The 25,209-nt window shown below is 42.9% G+C and overlaps 1 long non-coding RNA gene across 3 annotated transcripts in view; it reads right to left on the reverse strand.

The window, feature by feature from the left end:
- Positions 1–16,960: 16,960 nt before the first annotated feature.
- Positions 16,961–25,209, reverse strand: part of LOC142759548 (uncharacterized) — a 121,437-nt gene continuing 113,188 nt past the window's right edge. For all 3 annotated transcript variants that reach the window (XR_012883149.1, XR_012883147.1, XR_012883148.1), the window contains exon 4: positions 16,961–18,435. This is a non-coding gene — a long non-coding RNA (uncharacterized LOC142759548). The remainder of the gene's footprint in view (positions 18,436–25,209) is intronic.

Genomic DNA, 25,209 nt, shown 5'->3' on the forward strand with positions numbered 1-25,209 from the left:
ACAAAGAAGCTAAAAATGATTATGTACAGACAATGATGAGCTGGTTGGAGGCTGCTGTATGTTTCTATTATGGGATGCAGGAATTTCCCCTCCCATGCAGCATTCTATTGTATGAGGAACAGCTGCGTCCGTCAGACATAGCAAGGAACAGCTCAATCATAGGGCATCCTCAGATTCTAGTTCATCCACAAAACCAAACTCCAGCCCCATGGTTTGTAGAGTTTTGAAGTCAGGAGAACTTATATGTTGAAAATAAAACACTGGAAAATCAGGAGTGTCTGATCTTTGGCTGACATACACAGGCCAACTTACTGAGGTTTCCGGCCTGAATAATGAGCCATGACATCAGACTACAAACATGGAAGGGGATTTCCAGTTCAGATGACAAGTTGTGGGTGGCTCAAATGGATTTTAAAATGATTTTTACTTTGCTCATAAGCTAGTAGTCAGTGCTTTCCTGGGAAAACTTTCTTCAGCTAAGCCTGTGTTCTGTAAACACACCTTTTGTGACAATCGCAGCAAAAGCCTTAATACATAACCCATTAAATGTGAATACATACAGTGGTCATGCATAAAAAATGGCTAGGAATAATTTTATGGCATTTGAAGGGAGTCTCAGCACGTTTTAGGTGAACAAACGCCTGGCACAACTGGTTAGCGATAGGGCAAAGGACGATGTACGTACCAGTGAGGTGGATTATTGGGTTTGCATCAGGGTAAAAAATAACGCTGTATACTAATTAGGTTGGAGTGAGCTCCATTCACTCCCCTGCCATCTGCAGTTGATTGATGGCTATGCTCGTCTTCATCGTCATACACGCAGAGCCGTCAATCAAGTGCAGAGGCGTGGGGAGAGGTTGGGGCGCAAGATGCCAGACATTTCCTATTTGGGGACTCTCCAACCTAATTAGCATATGGTGCACGGCGAAATAAAAGTTATTTTCTACCCTGATGCAAGCCCTATAGCCACACTACTGGTATGTGGATATAGGGCTTTAGCCTATTGCTAATAAGCGATGCTGACAGAGTCACTTTAATAAATCCAGCTGATATAACATACCAACTACAGCCAAGTTGACACTTGGCATTAGTGCTGCACTATCACGGTATATTAACTTGTAGTGGTTGCAGTGCAGTAAAAAAAAAAAAAAATGCACCGGAAAAACCGCATGTGTTTTTACAGTGAATTTGTGCGTTTGTCAATGTGGTTGCAGTTCAAAAACGCGACCGCAGCAAAAAGCGCATGGGGTTTTTCACATGTGTTTTTGACGCAGTATTTAACTGCACCTCAACTGCTACGTGTGACTACACCATTACTGCTCTAGAAAGCAATACAACAGGTTTTGACCCCAAAAAAGCATCTAAAAAAAAAAGGTTTTTAATAAAATGGTCCATGCATTTTTTATGCCGTTTTTGGTGGCATTTTACTCCCTATGTTGTTTTTAGGTGGTGTTTTTCACATTGCTAATCACGTGATTCAAAGATTATGTTTGCAAAGATTCCTCTTTGCAACACATGATGAATTATGAAAAAAACACAACAAAAAATGCCATAAAAAAATGCAACACACAATAACACGCGTTTATTTCAAGAGGAAAAAAAGACCCATGGGACCCGCATTTTTCTTTAGAATGGGGGTCCTTGACCCCAGTCTTACCTTCTGCTGCAGGGCTTTTCCAGCAACAGTCAAACGTATTTTGCACAGCGAGCTTTGCTTTTTCCCTAGCTCCCGAGTTTCAGAAACAGCATTGCACGGTGTGCTACGCTGTATCCGTAACTTCCATTCATTTCTATGGAAGTGTATATGCCATAAATGTCTGAGATGGGAATACTTTTAACTCCAATTATGAATATAATTTTGTTTTTAGTTTAAAATAAATCTATAAATCCTCATAGGGAATGGCTATAAATTTTTCTGATACAGAGCTTCTCATTACCTAATTCCCTTTACACTGTAAGGCTAGATTCACACGAGCGCAAAAAAGGGACACGTTTTTCATGCATTGCAGTTCCGTGTGCCGTCAGTGTTTGTTCCGTGGGGCATCAGTTGTTGATGTCAGTGTTGGTGCACATTTCTTTATTTTTTCTCTGCATTTCAAGGAACTGGTGCGTGAATCACGGAGAGCCCACGGATCCGCAAAAAATGCACAAGAATAGGATATGCAGTGAGTTTCACACAACGGAAACACGCCACGTGAAAAACACTGCATGTCTGAATGGCCCTATTGAATTGCATAGGTCCGTGTGACGGCCGTTGTTGTAACGTTCAACGTTCGTGTGAATAAAGGCTTAGAGATAAAGTACTAAATTCTCTCTGCCTGCAACCATCACTAGAGACAGTTTGGACCTAAAAATAAAATATTCAAAGTTGGAGTTAGGCCATCACAGTATTTAGTTCAGCATTTCGCATCAGTATTTATAAGCCAAAACCAGGATTGAAAATTAAACAGAAAAAGTATAATGGAAAGATTTGCTCCTCTTCAGTGTTTTGGACCCAGTCCTAGTTTTGGCTTACAACTACTGACCAAATACTGCCATGTGATGGTGGCCCTACTCTTTGTAAAACAGCAGTTCTACAAAATGTTCCTTGTGCTCATTTGGGTTCTTAGGCTTCATGCACACGACTGTGCCCGCAATTACAACCCGTAATTACGGGCACGGCCGGCCGGCCATTTTTACGGGCCGTGCTCCCATTATAAAGTATAGGAGCAGGGTCCGTAAAATAAAAAAATAGGACATGTGCTATTTTTTTCGTCCGGTTTCTATGGCCTGGACACCCTCCCGTACACAGACGGGAAGGTGTCCGTCAGCCATAGAAAAGAATGGGCCCGTAATTACGGGTGATTTTACAGTCGTGTGCATGGGGCCTTATGGTTCCCCACGTATAACCTTGTCTTATAGGTAAGGATAAGGGTATGTTCACACAGGGTGTTTTCAGCCGTTTTTAGAGCCCTAAACGTCCTGAAAATCGGCTGAAAAATCTGAAAAAATTGCCTCCAAACATCTGCCCATTGATTTCAATGGGAAAAACTGCGTTCTGTTCCGACGGGGCGTTTTTTTTTACGCCTCGTTTTCCAAAAATAGCACGTAAAAAGACGCCTGCGAAAAAGAAGTGCATGTCACTTCTTGGGATGTTTTTGTAGCTGTTTTTCATTGACTCTATTTTCAGACGTTTTTGATTTTGCGTGTGCACACACCCTCAGGCTCTGCTCACATTTGCAGCCTACATTGCAAGTTCTGTCAGATTAAATGGGAACAATTTCCCAGCATGCATCACTATTCTACCTGTCAAAACTGCGAACAACTTGATAAAATCCTGGTAGACCCAATTGGAGTCAATGTGGCCCATCGGCACCGGTGTTATCTGCTGTATAAAAGGTACAGCAGCGCACAATGTTTTCCGTTATGATCAGAAGCCAAGACGCAAGTGTAAACAAAGCCTAACAATTATAATAATTAATAATGTAACTACTAGCGTTATCACCAAAACAATATTATTGTAACGATTGTGGGGTATGTGGACCCACTGGGCCGCTCCGCCGTAGCGAAGTAGCAGCTGGCCAAACAATAGTCACTGATAGTCTTTAGGACAAGAGTACCTGGACAGGAGATTAGGCAGACACTTGGCGTGGCAGACACTTTGCACAGATGACACTTGGCACAGATGACACTTGGCAAAGATGAAGTGTAGTTGTCCGGGACCCACGGGCCGGCAAGTGCACCAAGTACAAATTGTGTACTCAACTCCGCCACTACACTTCACATTGGAACAAACACAATTAGTGGATACGGGATACTGGAAACAGGATACGGGAACACAGGATACAGGATACAACTAAGGGACCATTTGCTAAACGAACATGGGTAGACCCAACATTGCTCATGCACAGGAATGAGGGCAGGATGGATAAGTAGTCCAGGGTGCACAGGGATAGGCTAGGGAAGGATTTAGTGGTGCGCGCTGGCCCTTTAAGAGGTCACCAGGGCGCACGCACCCTACAGGAGAGAGCAGCAAGTGGGAACAGAAAACGCCAGTGTCCCCGGGAAGGAGGAGGGAGCCGCCGGCACTAAGATAACAGACGCTGGTGGCCGCCAGAGGAAGCAGCATGGTGGTGATCAGCGGCTGCCAGCATTACAGTACCCCCCTTTACGCCCACTCTTCTTAGGACCAAAGCGTAGAAGGAACCTCTTGAGGAGCGCAGGAGCATCAATGTTCCCATGACCTCTCCTCAAGACCAAACCCTTTCCAGTCAACCAGGTTGAAGTCTTTTCCTCCTACCCTCTTGTAGTCCAGAATCTCCTTAACTTCAAAAATGTCAGAAGCACCACTGGGAGAAATTGCAGGGTGAGAAGATTTGCTGTAGCGATTCGGGACCACGGGCTTTAGGAGGGACACATGGAAAGAGTTGGGAATCTTGAGAGTTGGAGGCATCCGTAGCTTATATGACACAGGATTGATCTGTTGGAGAATTTCAAAAGGACCAAGAAATCTGGTGGCGATTTTGTAAGAGGGAATTTTGAAACGAATATTCTTTGACAATAACCAGACTTTGACTCTGGGAAGAAACTGAGGAGAGTTTTTTCCTTTTTCTATCCGCATTTTTCTTCATGCAGTCCACTGCTTGTAGGATAGAGGAGATGGTTTGCTGCCAGGTACACTACCGTTAAAAAGTTTGGGGTCACCCAGACAATTTTGTGTTTTCCATGAAAACTCGCACTTATATTTATCAAATGAGTTGCAAATTGACTAAAAATATAGTCAAGACATTGACAAGGTTAGAAATAATGATTTTTATTTAAAATAATAATTTTCTCCTTCAAACTTTGCTTTCGTCAAAGAATGCTCCATTTGCAGCAATTACAGCATTGCAGACCTTTGGCATTCTAGCTGTTAATTTGCTGAGATAATCGGGAGAAATTTCACCCCATGCTTCCAGAAGCCCCTCCCACAAGTTGGATTGGCTTGATGGGCACTTCTTGCGTACCATACGGTCAAGCTGCTCCCACAACAGCTCTATGGGGTTGAGATCTGGTGACTGCGCTGGCCACTCCATTACAGATAGAATACCAGCTGCCTGCTTCTTCCCTAAATAGTTCTTGCATAATTTGGAGGTGTGCTTTGGGTCATTGTCCTGTTGTAGGATGAAATTGGCTCCAATTAAGCGCTGTCCACAGGGTATGGCATGGCGTTGCAAAATGGAGTGATAGCCTTCCTTATTCAAAATCCCTTTTACCTTGTACAAATCTCCCACTTTACCAGCACCAAAGCAACCCCAGACCATCACATTACCTCCACCATGCTTGACAGATGGCGTCAGGCACTCTTCCATCATCTTTTCAGTTGTTCTGCGTCTCACAAATGTTCTTCTGTGTGATCCAAACACCTCAAACTTCGATTAGTTTGTCCATAACACTTTTTCCCAATCTTCCTCTGTCCAATGTCTGTGTGCTTTTGCCCATATTACTATTTTCCTTTAATTAGCCAGTCTCAGATATGGCTTTTTCTTTGCCACTCTGCCCTGATGGCCAGCATCCCGTAGTCGCCTCTTCACTGTAGACGTTGACACTGGCGTTTTGCGGGTACTATTTAATGAAGCTGCCAGTTGAGGACCTGTGAGGCGTCTATTTCTCAAACTAGAGACTCTAATGTACTTGTCTTGTTGCTCAGTTGTGCAGCGAGGCCTCCCACTTCTCTTTCTACTCTGGTTAGAGCCTGTTTGTGCTGTCCTCTAAAGGGAGTAGTACACACCGTTGTAGGAAATCTTGAGTTTTTGTCAATTTCTCGCATGGAATAGCCTTCATTTCTAAGAACAAGAATAGACTGTCAAGTTTCACATGAAAGCTCTCTTTTTCTAGCCATTTTGAGAGTTTAATCGAACCCACAAATGTAATGCTCCAGATTCTCAACTAGCTCAAAGGAAGGTCAGTTTTATAGCTCCTCTAAACAGAAAAACTGTTTACAGCGGTGCTAACATAATTGCACAAGGGTTTTCAAGTGTTTTCTAATCATCCATTAGCCTTCTAACACAGTTAGCAAACACAATGTACCATTAGAACACTGGAGTGATGGTTGCTGGAAATGGGCATCTATACACCTATGTAGATATTGCATTAAAAACCACGTTTGAAGCTAGAATAGTCATTTAGCACATTAACAATGTATAGAGTGTATTTCTGATTAATTTAATGTAATCTTCATTGAAAAAAACTGTGCTTTTCTTTAAAAAAGAAGGAAATTTCTAAGTGACCCTAAACTTTTGAACGGTAGTGTATGAAGAATGTTTCCTAATGAAGAATTAGTTGCAGGCACTTGAGATGTAGCTGGCACAGGTAGAAGAACATGTGGATGAATAAAATGAAGAACGGGGAAGAAGTAGTAGACTCACTCGTATGTTTGTTGTAGGAAAATTCGGTCCAAGGAAGCAGCTGCGCCCAATTGTCGTGTTGAACGGAAATAAACTGACGAAGATCATTTTCCAGTATTTAATTAATCATTTTAACTTGGCCGTTAGATTGTGGGTGATAAGCAGAGGAAAAGTCCAATTTCACATCTAAAAGTTTATACAGGGCACTCCAGAATTTAGATGTAAATTGCACACCCCGATCAGACACGATATAGAGGGGCAGTCTGTGCAGACGCAAGATATGCTGTATAAATAAATTTGGCAGACGAGGATCAGAGAGGAGGCCAGTTAGTGGAATGAAATGTGCCCTTGTAGACAAGCGATCCACCACGACCCAGACAGTGATACAACCTGGAGGAGGAAGGTCGGTGATAAAATCCATGGCAATGTGTTGCCACAGACCATCAGGAACGGGCAGAGGTTGGAGGAGACCAGCAGGCTTGGAATGAGTAGACCACCAGTAGTGACGAGAGATAAAGCCCGTGTCTTACGTGCCCAGCCAGTTTGGAATTGTGTCCCCAGAAAATATTTTTCCTTTCTGTAGGACGAACAAAAGTTTTTCATGGGGGAATGTCTCCAATTTGCAGAGGGTTAACGGAAATAATCCTGGAAGGATCTATGATATGTTGAGGGACTTCCTCAGAGTCATTAGTTTCAAATGACCGAGACAGGGCATCGGCCTTCACATTTTTATCTGCAGGATGGAAGTAGAGCAGAAACTGGAATCTGGCAAAAAACAGCGACCATCTGGCTTGGCGTAGATTTAATCGTTGTGCAGACTGCAGATACGTGAGATTCTTGCGATCCGTATAGATGATGATAGGATGAATAGCCCCCTCCAGCCGGTGTCTCCACTCCTCTAAGGCCAACTTGACAGCCAGTAACTCCCGATACCCAATGGGGTAGTTGTGCTCAGCAGCAGAGCCGTACTTACCATTAGGCACCTAGGGCGGCTCCTTGCGAGGGGGGGGTGGCGCCAAATGAGTAATAACATTTTTATTTAAAAATTATTATTATTTTTTACAACCCCTTCACTTGCTCCCTGCCGGACTGACAAGTAAAAAGGGGACGGGGGAGGGGGTTCACGTTCGGTCCACACATTAGAGATAAGAGATGTTCCTTCCTCCCCTCTGCTGTGCGAAGTGAGCGCTGATTAGTGGAGCAGCATTGGCTTTTGTCTGCTCCACCAATCAGTGCAGTTTGTCCTGCACATAGACTCAGTGCCTCCTACAGCTCCTCCCTCCTCTGCTGTGCGAAGTGAGCGATGATTAGTGGAGCAGCTGAGACTTCTGTCTACTCCACCAATCAGCACAGTTTGTCCTGCACACAGACTCAGTGCCTCCTGCAGCTCCTCCCTCCTCTACTTCTGCCACAGTGAAGACTCTTCCACGGATCTCCAGGGTCTGGTAAGAGCAGCAGCAGTAGTGTAATCTTTGTTAATTTATGTGTTCTGTGAGGGAAGAGGAAGCTATAAATTATATATATGAGAGGATGGGAGCTTCTGTATAGATCGATTTTGTGGGGGAGGGGAGACTTGGTTATAAGTGTTTTATGTGTGGGGATTCTGCATAGATCGATTTTGTGGGGGAGGGGACATTGCTCTAAATGTTAAGAGTGTGGAGGGATTCTTTATAAATCTATTTTGTGGGGAGGGGTATTTCTGTATAGTTTATTTTGTGGTGTAAGAGCTTATTATAAAATATATGTGGGGAGGGGAACTTGGTTGCAAATGTTATGTATGGGGAGAAGGATTCTTTACAGATTATTTTTGTTGGGGAGAGCAACTTGATAATATGGGTAGAAAAACACAGGGCAGATGCACTGAGTAAAACCACACAGAGTATACACCCTGGAAACTGCAGGGAATTCCACCTGAAAAACCGCACCAAATTTTGGTGCCGTTTTTCGGGCAGCATGTCCGCTGTGGAAAGACTGCAAAAATAATAATTGAAACAAAATCTTTATCTTAGGCCGGACTGCGCTCAGAACAGAATACGCGTCACTATGACTATGGCCGGAAGTATACGTTTATTTTTTTTTCTCATTTGAGATTTTTGTGGCGGAATTGCATTTCTGCCGCAACACATAGCTATGTGTTGTGGGATTTACCTCCCATTGAATTCAATGGGTAAAACCCACAATACATGAGCAGCGATTCCAAAGCATAAATTGACATGCTGCCGATTAAAAAAATGCTCTGCAGGTCAAGTTATGAACGGTTTCTTTGTAGGGATGAGATTTGTTCACATATCATCCACTTTGCTGCTAGTGTATTATGCTGCGGATTTTACGCTGTGTGTATTTCTACCCTAAGGCTGAGTTAACATGGTCGGATACGCTGCGTAAAACCACGCCGCATGGAATTCCGAGTGAAAACCACCACAAAACTGTGGTGCAGTCTTTTGCCCGGAATGTCAGCTGCGGAAAACTACAGTACTTAGCTAGCAGGCCGTGCTTCTGGGATGACATCATCCCAGGAGACCGGCCTGGAGGAAGAAACACAGACTCCTGGGTAAGTACAAGATTTTTTTATTTTTCTGTGTTGCATTTTTTGCTGCGAACCTGCTGCAAAATACACAAGAAATGCTATTTGTTGGGGGTTTTACCTCCCTATTGAATTCCATGGGGAAAACCCGCAACAAATAAGCAGGTTTTAAACAAATAGAATTGACATGCTGCGGAATAAAATTCCACACCGCAGGTCAATTTCTGAGCGGTATTTCTGCTCAGTATTTACGCAGCGTGTGGTTGAGATTTGTTTGATCTCATCCACTTTGCTGCTACATTTTCCGCAACGAATTTAGTCGCAGAAAATCCGCAATATTTATGCAATGTGTGAACCTACCCTAAAAGTATATTCATGTGTTGCAGTCATATTGCAGTTTTTGCTGCATTTAATTTTGTGACAATTGCAGCAAAATATGAACGCAACATGTGAATACATCCTAAATAAAATGTGTGGCGGAGCGGGGCTTAGTTATAGCTGGCTTGTGTGGGGGAGGTAATTTTGCCATTAGGATGACATGTGCATCAATTTCAATGTTTTCCTATCAGACATTTTGAAATGTTCGCAAGGTTGCGCACAACATTTTTGCTCTCGTAGTGTTATCTAGTCACTGTATGGTGTTATTATTCTGTCACTGTATGGTGGAATTATTCAGTCACTGTATGGTGGTATTATTCAGTCAGTGTATGGTGGTGTTATCCAGTCACTGTATGGCGGTGTTATTTAGTCACTGTCTGGCGGTGTTATTTAGTCACTGTACGGAGGTGTTATTCAGTCACTGTATGGTGGTATTATTCAGTCACTGTATGGCGGTATTATTCAGTCAGTGTATGGCAGTGTTATTCAGTCACTGTATATTGGTATTATTCAGTCACTGTATGGTGGTATTATTCAGTCACTCTATGGTGGTGTTATCCAGTCACTGTATGGCAGTGTTGTTTAGTCACTGCACAGTGGTGTTATCCAGTCACTGTATGGCGGTATTATTCAGTCACTGTACAGTGGTGTTATCCAGTCACTGTATGGCGATATTAGTCAGTCACTGTATGGTGGTATTATTCAGTCACTGTATGGTGGTATTATTCAGTCAGTATATGGTGGTGTTATCCTGCCACTGTATAGCAGTGTTATTTAGTCACTGTATGGCGGTGTTATTTAGTCACTGTATGGTGGTATTATTCAGTCACTGTATGGTGGTATTATTCAGTCACTGTACTGTGGTGTTATCCAGTCACTGTATGGCGGTATTATTCAGTCACTGTACGGTAGTATTATTCAGTCACTGTATGGTGGTGTTGTCCAGCCACTGTACGGCGATATTATTCAGTCACTGTATGGTGGTATTATTCAGTCACTCTATTGTGATGTTATCTAGTCTCGGTTAGGTGTTATTATTCAGTCACAGTATGGTGATGTTATCTAGTCTCGGTATGTTGGTATTATTCAGTCACGGTATGTTGGTGTTATTCATTCACAGTATCATGGTGTTATCCAGTCATTATATTGTGGTGTTATCTAGTGGCAGTATGGTAGTATTATTTAATCATAGTGGTAATATTTAGGCATTGTATTATTATAGTTTTGGGGTAGGGCTAATCTATGTATGCAGATTCCAGACTCAGGTACAGCATAGTGTAGCCTGTATTTCCCAGTAGAACTCATGAGTTTTGGGGAACACAGTCTACACCACTGAACACCAGGACCAGGCTGTTCGCTAGGCATCAATGCCAAGTGTAAATTTCACTATGAGTGGCATTCACATTTATCAATCGTTTCACTGATAACAATTATTTTTACATCACAATTGCAGAGTAACGGTAAACAAAGGTTTTATCATTGAACTTCTCCTTTGTTAACACTGACCAAATATCATTATAATTGGTCAGAAACTAGCGAATCATGATGATAATTGGCTAAAGTAAATAGACCTTTAATGGAGCGTATTTAGGCTTAGTGCCTAGGGCAGCGTTAGCTGTAAATACGGCCGTGCCCTGCAGGGGAAAATAGTTTTGAGAAGAAGCCACAAACTACTGCCTTACCCTTTGGAGTCTCTTTGAAACAGGAGTGCTCCAGCACCAACGGAAAAAGCATCAACTACCAGTAAGAACTGCCGAGTCATGTCAGGATAGGGAAGAACGGAGGCTGAAGTGAAGGCGCTCTTGAGGTTGATAAATGCTGACTCGGCCTCCGGGGTCTAAACCTTGGTGTTCACCCCCTTCTTGGTGAGAGCAGAGATTGGGGCAGTAAAAGACGAGAAGTTTGGGATAAATTGCCGTTAGAAAGTTGCGAATCCAAGAAATCACTGTGTCGTCAGATATGGTGAGTAGATCAGGATGTCATCCAAATATACCACCACACAGACATACAGTAGATCCCGGAAGATGTCGTTCACAAATTCCTGAAACACAGCTGGAGCGTTACACAGACCAAAGAGCATAACGAGATACTTGTAGTGACTGTCTCAAGTGTTGAATGCGGTCTTCAATTCATCACCTTTACAGATTCTAATCGGGTTATAAGCCCTGCGTAGATCCAGCTTTGTGAAAATCTTGGCCCCACAAATTCTATAGAAGAGCTAGGAGATTAGAGGCAAGGGGTACCTGTGTTTGACCATGATTTGGTTTAAACCTCAGTAATCAATACATGGTCGAAGTGATCTATCTTTTTTTTTCGCCTAAGAAGAATCTGGCTCCGGCCAGAGAAGTAGACTTCCTAATAAACCCCCTCTCAAGTTTCTCCTTGACATAAGCCAACATGGCCTGGGTTTCTGGTAAGGGGAGAGGGTAAACCCGTCTATAGGGGGGTGAGGCTTCAGGGAGCAGTTCTATATGACAATCGTAAGAACGATGAGGAGGAAGGATCTCTGCCTCCTTTCTGCTAAAGATATCCGCAAAACCGGCATAATATGGAGGTAGTCCAGAGAGTGACTAAGGCAGTGGAGGCAGAACAGGATGAACCTGTGGCAGGCAGCTGTGAAGACACTTGGGTCCACATTGGAGAATCTCTCTGAAACTCCAGTCCAGGACCGGGGCATGTAGGTGAAGCCAAGGCAGTCCTAGTAGGATAGGGTTAATATCTTTTGGCAAGACATAGAAAGCAATCTGTTCCGAGTGAAGGATTCCGACTCATAGTCTCAGAGGTTTGGTGATGGACAGAATAGGATCGGGCAGTGGTTACCCACTTAGAGAGGTGACTGCCAGAGGTCTTTCCAGAGGAACTGTGGCCAGATGGAGACGGTCTACTAGGTCCTGCTGAATAAAATTTGCAGCCGCTCCAGTGTCTAGATAAGCAGGGACAGAGTGTGATTCCTAACAAGAGACAATAGTTACGGGAAAAGATAATTTAGGAGAGGATTTGTCAGTTGGTGTCGTTCCACCTAGGGTTGTCTCTCCAATCAATCCTAGGTGCTGGAGTTTTCCCGGCTTCTGTGGACATTGACGCACAAAAAGACATTTGCCACAATACAGACACAATACTGTAGAGCGTCCGCAATGCCCCTCCTTGTCGGACAATTTGAGTCTGTCCACCTGCATAGGCTCTTCAGGAGGAAAAACCGAAGAAGGCGTAGAGGGTCTCTGGAATTTAGGAGCCAGTCTATGGGACCTTTTCTCCCAGTGGGCTTCTTGGGCGTGTTCTTGGATCCTCATGTTGATCCAAGTTGCCAACAGAATAAGGGCATCCAGGATGGATGGGAGGTCACGAGCCGCCAGCTCATCCTTGATTAAGGGAGCAAGTCCTTGCTAGAAAGTAGCTACCAAGGCCTTATTATTCCTGGCAAGTTCCGTTGCCAGGTTACAGAATTGGATAGCGTATTCCCCAACTGTCGATTCCGCTTGACGGAGAGGCAGCTGCGGAGGACGTCCGACCTAGTTCCTCTAAAACAGCACGGAAAGTCTCTAGGAACAACTGTATGTTAGAGGATTCCAGACGTTCCCAAATGGGGTTAGCCCATGCCAGAGCTTTGCCTGAAAGGAGGGAGACAATGAAAGCGACCTTGGTAACATCAGAGTGGAAAAGATGAGCATGCAATTTAAAGTGAATCTGCCAGTGGTTGATGTAGCCCCTAGAGGTCTTAGCATCTCCATCGTAGCGAGGTGGTAGAGGCATAGAGATTCCGGGCCCAGTACTGACAGGAGGAGCAGCAGGAGGTGGTGTAGAGGGAGCATCCGCAGAAGGAAGATTCAAACGATTGACAATGGAATTTACTGCCTGAAGGTGCTGATCTGGTCATGCAAGGACGTCACACACGCATACTTGCATCAATTGGAGCGCTGTCTTGGGTTGATCAGCGGGATCCATGGCCTGAGCAAACTGTAAAGATCCTGGCTTATTGGACCAACTAGGCCGTTCAGCGCATAGCGAAGTAGCAGCTGGCCAAACAATAGTCAATGATAGTATTTAAAACAGGAGTACCTAGATAGGAGATTAGGCATATACTTGGCGTGGCAGACAGTTGGGACAGATGACACTTGGCACAGATTGAGGCCTCATGCACACGACCGTATCCACAAATACTGACCGTAAATACGGTTCCGTATTGCTTTATAGTCATCAGCAAATCATCAGCAAAGTGCCCATTTCTGCTGCATGGTATCCGCAAATACGGTTCGTAGTGCATCCGTATTGCATCTGTATATACGGATCCGCAAAAAAAGAGGCCTGGTTAATGGGAAATCCCCTTTGTGTCGCTTAGCAACACTTTTGTATTTGCGGATGGCTATCCGTATTTCCGGACGCACCTCCGTAGGCATCCGCAATTTTGGCTTCCCCCAAAAACAGAGTTTTTTTACGGTCGTGTGCATGGGGCCTAAGTGTAGTCGTCCAGGGCCCACGGGCACCGAGTACAGATGGTGTACACAACTCCACCACCAGACTTCGCACTGGAACAAACACAATTACTGGATACAGGAACACAGGATACAACTAAGAGACCATTTGCTAAACAAACATGGGTAGACACAACATTGCTCTGTCACACGAAGGAGGGCAGGACGGATTAAGTAGGCCAGGATGCACAACGTTCTAGTAGGGTCGAGCTGGGCCTTTAAGAGGTCACTAGGGCGTGCACCTGCACCCTACGGGAGCGAGCAGCAAGCGGGTGCAGTACATGCCGGCATCCCCGGGGAGCATGAGGGAGACGCCGACACTGAGGTAATAGACACTCGTGGCCGCCAGGGGAAGCAGGATAGCGGTGAACGCCAGCATTACAATTATCATATCATGTCATAACTGACTAATCTGTGTTATTATATTTTGTAGAGATCACATCACTTCTATTTGGATGCAGTTAGAGGTACAGTGAAATTCCTTTAATCAGTAATCTGATCATCTAGAAAATGTAATATAATGTAAAATTTCACAAAACCAAGAGGAGCAGGGATAACCAATTAGAGAATTCCTCTGATTAAAAAGTACATTTATGGTAATATACATTTTTATGTGTTAACATTAATACTGTATTTTAGGCATTATTATTAAAGGTTCTCTACTCCAACAGTTGAGTGTTATATACTTATTTTTAATGCAGAATATTTGATGATAGTTTATAGGAATTTTACTTTATTTATATGAGAGCTACCATGCTGTTTTTTAGCACAATAGATATAAGTATTCCCAGTTTTATAAAAATAAAGCTAAACTGGTTGCCGACTATAGACGAGTATGCGCCCGGACATTGCTGCACCTGGATGAGCATACTTGTCCTGCTGATCAGGAGTGGGGCAACAGCGGAAATACATAGCCGCAGCCCCGCTCTAACGGCGGACATCAGAGAAACCTCTGATCTCCGCCGTTTACCCCTTGTATGCTGCAATCCATGCTGATCGTGCCATTCAAAGAGAAAGAGTGAGGGGGACCTTGTATGGACAGACTTACCCAGAGCAGAGGCGTAGCTAGGTTCTCCAGCACCCGGAGCAAAGATTCAGTTTGGCGCCCCCCACATCAACCTCTTTCCCGACATCTCCTTCCCCCTCGCCGTGTTTGTTTTCTCTACCAATCAATGATGTGTCATTTCTTTTCCACATTTCTTTTTATGTAACTCGAGCATAAAAACATTTGTACATTTTACAAGCAATGTAGTTCTATACACAACACCAGAACCAAAATCAGTACATATACACAGCACCAGAACCAAACTCAGTACATATATACAGCACCAGCACAAATACAGCTCAATACATATATACAGCACCATCACAAATACAGCTCAATTTAGTGCAACCCCTGCCGTATAGGTATGTACGGCGTAAAACTACAGCTCCCAGCATGGCCCGAACAATGTTTTTTAAGCCACTTGTGATTTTTATGGCTTTTTTACGGCTGTTTTTAGAGCTATTTTTCTATAGAGTCAATGAAAAGCGGCCACAAAAACGGCTCAAGAAGTGACATGCACTAATTTTTTGCAGCCGTTTTTTTACGTGCCGTTTTTGCAAAACGAGGTGTAAAAAAACGCCCCGTCGGAACAGAACGCTGTATTTCTGCTTCCGATTTTTCCACCGTTTTTCGGGACATTTACGTCCGAAAACACTGCGTGTGCACATACCGTCAGTGTAATACAAGTGTTAGGCCTCATGCACACAACCATATTTTTGTGGCCGCTATTTATCCGGATTTTGCATTTAAATTACGGTCCCATTCTTTTCTATGGCCCCATGCACACGACTGTGATTTACATGGATCGGTGCTGTGGCCGCAAAAACTCAGGACAAATCATTTTACAGTCCGGATTTGGGGATTCAGCAATACTGGTGAATTATTGTGGATCTGTGAGTCCAGATGACATACGGATGCACAAAAAGGATTTTTTGATGTTCGACAGACCGCAACGGACCCATGGTTTTGTGGACCGCAAAACCAATACGGTAGTGTGTATGAGACCTTATACATGTACTGTATGTATAAACAGCATTTGGAAAAAGAGTTATTGCAACTATCGACTATGCCACAAGGTGGCAGTGTTATCTAAGTAATGAAAACACTGCTACAAAAAAGTATTTTGGAATGTCCAAAAAAGCCCTAAACTTCAAAATGTGGACACCAATTGTTTTTATATTTTACTTCTATACTGAGATATATCCCTTGAGTTTACAGGACAGAAGCCCATGTTGTAAAATTGTCAGGTTCTGATGACAGGTGCAGTGTTGTCATGAAAACCTTAAAGCGTACCTGTTGCTTCAGGTGAGGTTTCAGAATAAGCTGTCATATGTGTGCAAATAAGGAATAACACTATTTCTGGCCATTAAATGACTTGTATTCTGCATTGCTTAGCAGTTTTTCCCTCTGCAGGTTCTATCTCTGATTCAAAGGGTAAGGCCACACGGTGCGTCGTTGACGCGGTTTTGTTGCGTTTGAAAACCGCATTCGGTCAACTGCATGCGTTTTTTGTCTCTGTAATGCTGCAGTTGTGTTGCGTTTTTAAAGGAAATAATTGATGGGCATAGTTCTCACCCGTGTTGAAGTTTGTTAGGCGCTTCCTAAATAGTTCATTACAAGGCATTACAGAACTGTTAGCAAAAACGCAAGCAGTTCAGCAACAACTTTGGCAGCGCGGTCATTAACCGCACGCGGTCGGACATTATGAAGATGCAGTTAACTGCACAAAAAACACACTGTAATATAATAGCAGCAGTCTGTCCATAACACAAATTTCACCCCAATGACTTGCTGCGGTTTAAAAAGCAACATAAACGCAACATGGCCGCACCGTGTGGCCGCACCCTCAGTTGTCTCTGAGCTACCGGGTGAAGCCCATCTGCTGCCATGTCCTCTATATACCGCACACATAGAAAAGGAGAATCCTGCTCTCCTGTCTCTATTTATCACATTTATTTAAGAGGTAAACTCAAGCACTCCTCAGGTTGATTTGCAAAAGCAGATTTATTAGGGTAAGGCAATAACTGTAACGTTACGGCCACAATCCGGCCTTTGTAAAACTCTGCGGATGCAGAAACAACATTGACATTAAAGTAAACACAAATCGTTTTTATATCTCGCATGGTTATATAAGGATAATATGAAATAGGTAAATCATAATAATAGCAATAACATGCAAACCATAATCAAAGGAAGAAAAATAATAAGGAGAAAGAAAAAGGGAACAAAAGGGCCACTTTTTCTTACATATAGCTAGACCATCACAAGACTATATAACGTACAAGAAAAATGATGTACTATAGAATTACAGTGCTTACATAACCAGAGTACAGACATTGTCATTTACATATAGCATGTTCAGTGATCTCCCTGAGACGCCAAACCTGTTATTTAAGGTACTGTGCCTTCACTCCCCCTGATACGCATACCCATGGTACTAGTTACCTTACTCCACAAGTGTCACAAGCAAAAAACTTTTTTCTATTGACCAGCGGCAATAGGTGAGTACTAATCGGACTCTGCTACATATTCAAGCCCACTTCAGGTTGCAATACCTTTCAACCGTCTGTATACCTGCTGTTTTAATTGTTTTACTTGCTCAATACTTCCTCCTTCTCTTCCCTAACTTCAGCATTCTAGATATGTTTATCTATATCTGCATGGACAGATCATCTGATTGGAAGATTGGCGCGTAGTGATCCATTCTGTACTGCAAGTGAAATTGGGTGTCACGTCCCAAGCCTAAGACGGCAACCAGTGTTGACACAAACTATAAGGTGTTTGCACGACATTGAGCCAGACATCCAGCTACAGGTGTTCCATTCACCACATACCACCGCTGCGAAAGGCTATCATAGTGTACAGCAAGATGGAAATGGAGGTCTATCCTCTTCAGCAATGAGTCCTGCTTAAGTCTCGGACGCAATGATGGCCGGAGATTGGTCTGGAGACCACGTGGGCAACGCCCTGAAGAGGCCTTAACAAGGGAACGTCACACCGGTCCTACTCCCGGGATTATGGTGTGGGGTGGCATAATGTACGGTAGCTGGATCCCTCTAGTCTTCATTACAGGTCCCCTAACAGCTCGGCGTTACATTGATTTGATCGTGGAACCAGTCGTACTGCCATTTCTTCAAAATGTCCCTGAAGCCGTTTTTCTTTTTTTTTTAAAGGGTTTTATTTTTTTAAACTTCAAACTTCAACAGTACAAGTAAATACAATCACAATATACTTACTAACCAAAACTTGTTGGCAACAACAAGGCAGCATGGCATATGATACATTAACATTTCAGAGAAAGTAGTCGGCAAAATAAGGAGTATCACATCACAGTATATACTTTTCTGTTAAGTAGGAAAATAAGGTGACCACAGTCATTGCCTAACCCCAACTAAGAGAACACACATTCATACACCATTCAACCAAGCACTCCAGTCATCTCTCATTACTCCCATTCCAACCAGTAAGACAAACAAAAATTATACTGCAGTGTCCGAGGTCTCCAACCACCTAGACCAGATCTTCTCAAATTTGTCAGGGCATCTCCTCTTGAGGTACAGTTTTTGATACATAGGTACATATTTATTTACTAACTGTATCCAGTGTTCCAGACTTGGACACGTCGTGGCTTTCCATGCCATAATCAGAACCTTCCTAGCACAAAACAAAGCAAAGCGAAAAAATATTTTATTATAATAGCCTTGTACAATCTCATTCATAATTCCCAAGAGGAGGCACACTTGAGGGGCGAGGATTAGAGGGAATTCAAACCAATCGTGAAGGAACGCCACTACCTCAGACCAAAATAGCGAAACCTTAGGACATAACTATATACAATGGAGGTATGTGCCGACATCAGATTGACACCTAAAGCAGCTATGCGACACAGAGGCCCCAATTCTTTGGAGTCTGACCGGAGTATAATATATCCGATGTATGAATTGCGACTGTATTAGGAAATCCCTGGCACTTATAACTGAGTCAAGGTATGATAATTCCACCTCCCTCCACTCCTCCTCCGCCAAGTCAGGAATATCTCTCCTCCACTAAACAAATGCCCTATCAAATAGCCTTTTTACAACAGACAGCAACAGTAAGAGTCTTGGGAAGGTCCGGGGTGCCAAGCAGGTCCTCCACTTTAGAGAATCCCAAAGTAGGTGAAAGAGAGCCAAACTGGGCCATGCAGGCATGTCGTAATTGGAGATAGTGAAAGAATGTCTTTCTCGAGACCCCAAACCGCTCCTCAAGCTCAGAAAATGAGACAAAACCACTATCTGCACAGTAAAATTGACCCAGACACCAAACCCCCAACCCAGCCCACATCATCGCTCCAGGCAGTGACACAAGGTGAGACAACCAGGGATTGTTCCATAATGGGGTCCTGGGGGAATAAGAGGAAGCAGCAACACCACTTAGTAATATATTCGCCTTCCTCCAGGCACTAGCTATAGTTTGTAACGGGAGCGGCGCTTGACATGGGGATTTAAACCTATATAATAAGTTTGTAAGACTCTCGTAAGAAGTCATAAGTGCTCCTGCCAACGCAGTGGCCGCATTACTTAAGTCAATGTCAATCCACAAGTGTGCCATCACTAGCTACGAAGCCAAGTAGTAGAAATAAAGGTTGGGCGCTGCCATCCCTTCTTTTAGGGGCCTGTAGAAGACTAAGGCTAAACCTAGGTGTGCCCCCCTGCCAGTAGAACAAGCGTTATATACCATCAAGTTGTCCAAAAAATTGTTTGGCTAATAGAATTGGACAAATATGAAATAGATATAAACATTTATGGAGATATATCACTTTAAAAAGATTTATCCTACCGTACAACAGAAGCCATTTTTCAACAGGACAATGCCAGGTTGCATGCTGCTCATGCTACTGTGAGCAGCCTGCATGGCCTAAACCTGCTACCATGGCCGGCAGCGTCTCCGGACTTTTCTCCCATCAATCACATCTTTGACGTCATTGATCGGCAATTGCAAAACGAGCTAGCAGCAGCCAAACTTGATGATTTACGTGCCCAAGTGCATTCAGCGTGGCATAACATTCCTAAGACAACTATTAATAACCTCATTGATAACATGCCAAAGAGTGTAAGTGTATTTGTGCGCGTGGTGCTCATACTCGATACTGAATAAATCAAGATGTTTGGAATATTTTGTTTCCATTTTTTTAATAATTTGCATATCATTAACATGTCTAGCAATCCCGTGGTTTCCAAAAATTCAAAACTTTTCCTCCTTGGTGATGCAATTTCAATGTTGAGGAATGTATAAGCAGCAGCAGCATGGAGGAGATTATACAGCAGTAATGAGTGCTGTAGGTTAGAATGCAGAACTTAAGTGATATATAACACTTACTAGAAGCAGCAGCAGCAGTGTCTTTGTTTGTCTCTGCCTCTGACTACTTCTCCTCCCCATAGACTTCTATCGGCAGCATGTAACCTGATTCCTCAGTGAGCTGATAATCTGTCTGGTCTCTCAAAACGGATTTCAGCAGTGAATTGAGAGTGAATGATCAGTGCAGGGGGCATGGGGGAAAAGGGGCTCAGGCAGTTTTCTCTAATAAGCAAAATATTGCAAAGCTTCTTAGTGTTCTAATATTTGCTTGTAAGTTTATTGAAAGGTTTGTGACCACATTTGGATAAAAATCATTTTTTTAAATTGAACTTGCATCTATTCTAATACACAGCATGCTGCAGAATGCCGTTCAGAGCTCATTTAGCCAGACAGGCTTTCTGATGGCTCGATTTCTAGCAGCTCCAGATCAAATCCAAACCAATGTCAAAAATGCTTTTTAGTACGTAATACATGCAATTCAATAATAATAATAAAAAAAAATTGTTCCAAAGGTTTCTATAGTCTTTATTATACAAACATAACTGCCAATATTCAACACAGGTAGGTAGATATTGGGGTAGATTAAAGTTAGACAGGTTGAAACTAGACCAGACAGGCAGAAATTGTACCAAGATCATCTTGCTAGACATATTCTATCTTACGCTACCTCTTGGCTGGTGTACTTTACACCAATATTTTGTGCCCAAAAAATGGGCACACCATTAATAAATCTGGCACATTTTAAAACTACTCTTAGCAACCCCCCTTTTTGTAGACACTTCAAAACCGTCTAAGAGGGTGCAAAAAGTGTCTAAATCACATGATGAATTTGGTGCACAGCATGTAAGACAATTCTAGAACATTTTGCTTAGTAAATCTCCCCCTTTGTGTTTCATAATTTGATTCCAAACAAGAGTTCCATGATATCCCTGCACCTTAACCAAAGAGGACATGTTATCAGAATTTCCCAGTAATACAGCTTCAGGCTTTAGGCCTGTAAATTCAAGTGATCACATCTTAACACAAAAGTAATTGTCACATATAAGGGGGTCTTTTTGTGGAGTGGCATGAACTTTCAGAATATATTTTGAGAAGATGAGCCGTTCTTATTATCTCTCTGTGCCTTATTAGGCCGTTTGTTTAAGCAAAGTTTAAGAATTTGCATTACAAGCAAACATTTATCAATATATCGTCGTCTCGAGCAATAGTTAAGAAAACTGTCCAGAAACTCCTGGCAGTAAAAGATTTCAAAAATATGAAATCGTTTCGGTTTTGCCTGGACTCATGGAGCTTCACCCATTCTGGAAGCATTTACCTGCTACTGTGCATTCTTGAGAATAATAGCAGGGCAGTCCTGCTTATTTACTGTCCCGGCGCCTCATCTGGCAGTACCCAGACAGGTCTTTATGAGGCTTGCCCCACCCCGTAACAACTTTGCAAGTGCCACAAGTCTTCACATGCTAACCTGTTCCCAGTGCTGCTGGAAGATGTGCCAGAAAGTGAACAAGCAGACTACTCCGCTGTTAGTCTCAAGAACGGAGCTACAGGACTGGGGAAGATTATAACTGGGGCTACAACTATCAGTCGAGCCCAAATCATGGTAAAATTGTGATCACAACATGACTTGTATTGAAGCCTATTTGGTGTGGTCTGCAGTGACTGGGTAAGTCCAGGAAAACAACAAATGTAAATAAGCTTCAAAAAAACAAATAAATTTATGTTTAAATGTAAATTATCTATATAAAAAAATCTGTATCGTGGGTCATAAAATTTACCCTTATTGCCCTGGGGCTCAGACAATACTCAATCCCCCTCTGCTTTAAAGGGAATGTCTCATGTATTTTATTTTAGTTTTATTAATTAGATGTAAGTATGTAAAAAAAGATATAGTGTGTATGTTTCTAGATTTTTTAATGTTTCTTTTTTATCTTTGAAAACTTCCCTGGAGGTGGCCATCTTGCAGAAACACCATTTCAGTACTGTCTGTAAATTGACAGCACAGCAGTGTGTGTGTGCTTTATGGCGCTGCAATAAATGGGTCAATTGACAGAGAAATGTCATCGATTATTACAGTTTTCAGGTTGTGATGTGCGCCTACCACAGAGACCAGGGAGTAACAGTGGAGATGCATACAGAGCCTGATCTGTGTTAATACTATCACTATCCTATGAAGTATTGCTATCTAGGTCTCCAACAGTACAACAGCGCGCTCTCATTAAATTACCCACCCTCCAATAATAATTAGATTACTCTGTTCATGCTGCCACAGTCTACACAGAAAAGGTGACAAGTGAACTGCAGAAAACAGGAAATGTCCGCCTATTGTGTCTGTTCTAGAGGCCAGTGTGAAAGCAATTTTTATGTGTATCGTATAACAAAAAATAAATAAATGAAACTATATTTATATTAAAAACCTGATTTAAATAATAAGCAATTTTCTGATGACATATTTATTTAACTGAGGGTCCAGTCACACTACACTCGCAGACCCGACGGATGCCAAGAGTGTCCTCTTGACATCCATCGGACAGGTATACTTCGGTATGACTTTTTTTCTACTTTAACCAAAAGCACACCCTGCTGCGTTATACTATACAGTCACACACTGCAAAAAAGTATACTGCACAGTATACGTCTTTGTTTTTTGTTTTTTTACATAACAGCATATGGATCAAATATGCAACTGAATGGCTTACAAAACGAAACATTTAACATGTATGAAAAAGTCCTCAAACCAATAGCATAAATTATTTCAAAGTTTTCCCTAATATACTTGAAGCTACGGTGCTCTGTTCCTTTAGTACACTGTGCCATGCCCCTGTTCCCCACAAACATTCTTAGAAAAATCTTAGCTGCCTATTACCTCCACTATCGGACTGATCAGTATGTGGTTTCTATTCAGGTCAATAGGTGCTGCATTCAGATTGGCCCCTAGAGGTAGCAACATTTTTATGTGTATGGAGGAACGGTGCATTGTACTAAAGAAACACAGCGCTGTAGCCTTTTAAGTATATAAGGAAACACAATCATATATATTGCTGGTTTCTTCAATTGAAAATTAATATATAGGTGCACTTCGACATGTCTGTAACCATAACAGCACCAGGGACAGCTCTACTACACAGTTACTAATGAAAATGAGTGCAGTATTGGCGTAGTTGGCAGACTTGCACTGTTTGGCCAAGTTCACATTTGGTGGTTTTCCATGTTCTGGCTGATGCAGTATTTTTCCTCAGTAATCATATGTTATGTGTTAATAGTACATCCTGAAAACATTCTCAATGTAAAAGAAAACTGTCAGTGTACCAGACAGACATATGCAGTCATCATAAGGGAAAATGCAATGATGTGATGAACTCCACTACATCCACTAGAACCCCATCTCCGAAACTTGTCTCCTTGCCGGCAACCTATTTTAGTGTGTCTTTCTGCTAAGGACTTGGCAATCAAACACTATATGGCTCCAATATAAATTAATGGATGTCCATTGCTTTCCATGCAATCCACCAGAGCCAAAAGAAACTTTAGAACTAATAGAGGTGGTCCCGACTGAAGACTCCCCACCCCACCACATAAGCTCAACATGTCCTCAAAATGGCCATAGAAGAAATATAACTGTTAGCCAAACAAGCAATCCGAACAGTTATCCTGCATGACTCCTCCTCGGATTGGCTGAGCTTGCATGTTTATTTTGATAGCAACAAGGATATTAGCAACTGCTGGACACATCTAGTGTCACTTACCGTATTTTTCGGACTATAAGACGCAGCTTTTAGCAAGAATAAATCTTGCTAAAAAGTCCCTGCGTCTTATAGTCCGCAGTCAAGGGACCCGGCTTCGCCGGGCCCCCTGACCGCTTCATTACTTAACCCCTACCCGACCAATGACGTTCCCGGCGCATCATGGAGCGGGGGGTGATGTATGGAGCGGGCTCACGCGCTGAGCACACTCCATACACTGCAGGTGTCAGCAGCTGACATGCTGCTCTAACTGCCAGGAACAGCAATTTCACTGCTTCAAAAATCCTTTTTCTCTTGATATCCACAGGATATGTCATAAATGTCAGGTAGATGTGGGTCCCTCCTCTGGGACCGGCACCTATCTCTAGAACGGGGGCCCCTAAACCCTGTTCTAGCTTTCTGTATTCTCCCGTAGTAGTTACGGGAACAGCGTAGCTCGGATGCTACGCTGCTTCCGTAACTGCCATTCACTACTATGAGAGTTAGGGAAACAGCGTAGCTCAGCGAGTTACGCTGTTTCAGTTACTCCACATGTAATCAAGTGGCAGCTAGTTCAAGTCCCCTAGGGGAACTAATAAAATGTGTAAAAAGAATGTGGTGAAACAGGATAAATTATTTTTTAACAAATTATTTTTTCCCTATTTTCTGTTGTCTAAAATCTGGGTGCGTCTTATGGTCAGGTGTGTCTTATAGTCCGAAAAATACGGTATTTCATGGGGAAAAGAGGTTCAGGCTTGAAATCCAACATTACAGATCATACTTTCCCTCAACATCCGAAATCGAGAGACCGTAAGATAGGCAACAAAGACATGAGATGGTTGGTGGATCCCATTGGCAAAAATCATATCTCTATGACCAGCTTTTCATGGTATGTCTAAAACAGACCGCTCCCTTAGAGTATGTGCACACACACTAATTATGTACGTAATTCGGGCGTTTTTGCCCCGAATTACGTCTGAAAAAAGCGCCTCGATAGCGCTGACAAACATCTGCCCATTGAAAGCAATGGGCTGACGTGTCTGTTCACACGAGGCGTATATTTACGCGCCGCTGTCAAATGACGGCGCGTAAATAGACGCCCGCGTCAAAGAAGTGACCTGTCACTTCTTGGGGTGTAATTGGAGCAGTTATTCATTGACTCCAATGAAAAGCAGCGCCAATTACGTCCGTAATGGACGCGGCGTTCAAGCGCCTGCACATGCCGTTACGGCTGAAATTACGGGGATGTTTCCTCCTGAAAACATTCCCGTAATTTCAGCCGTTACGGACGCTGCCGTGTGAACATACCCTTACAGTCTCTGGTGACCCAGGGACATAATATGCAATGTTCAGTCACTGATGACCCAGCGAT

Source organism: Rhinoderma darwinii, chromosome 4, assembly GCF_050947455.1.
Source record: "Rhinoderma darwinii isolate aRhiDar2 chromosome 4, aRhiDar2.hap1, whole genome shotgun sequence".
Taxonomy (NCBI): domain Eukaryota; kingdom Metazoa; phylum Chordata; class Amphibia; order Anura; family Rhinodermatidae; genus Rhinoderma; species Rhinoderma darwinii.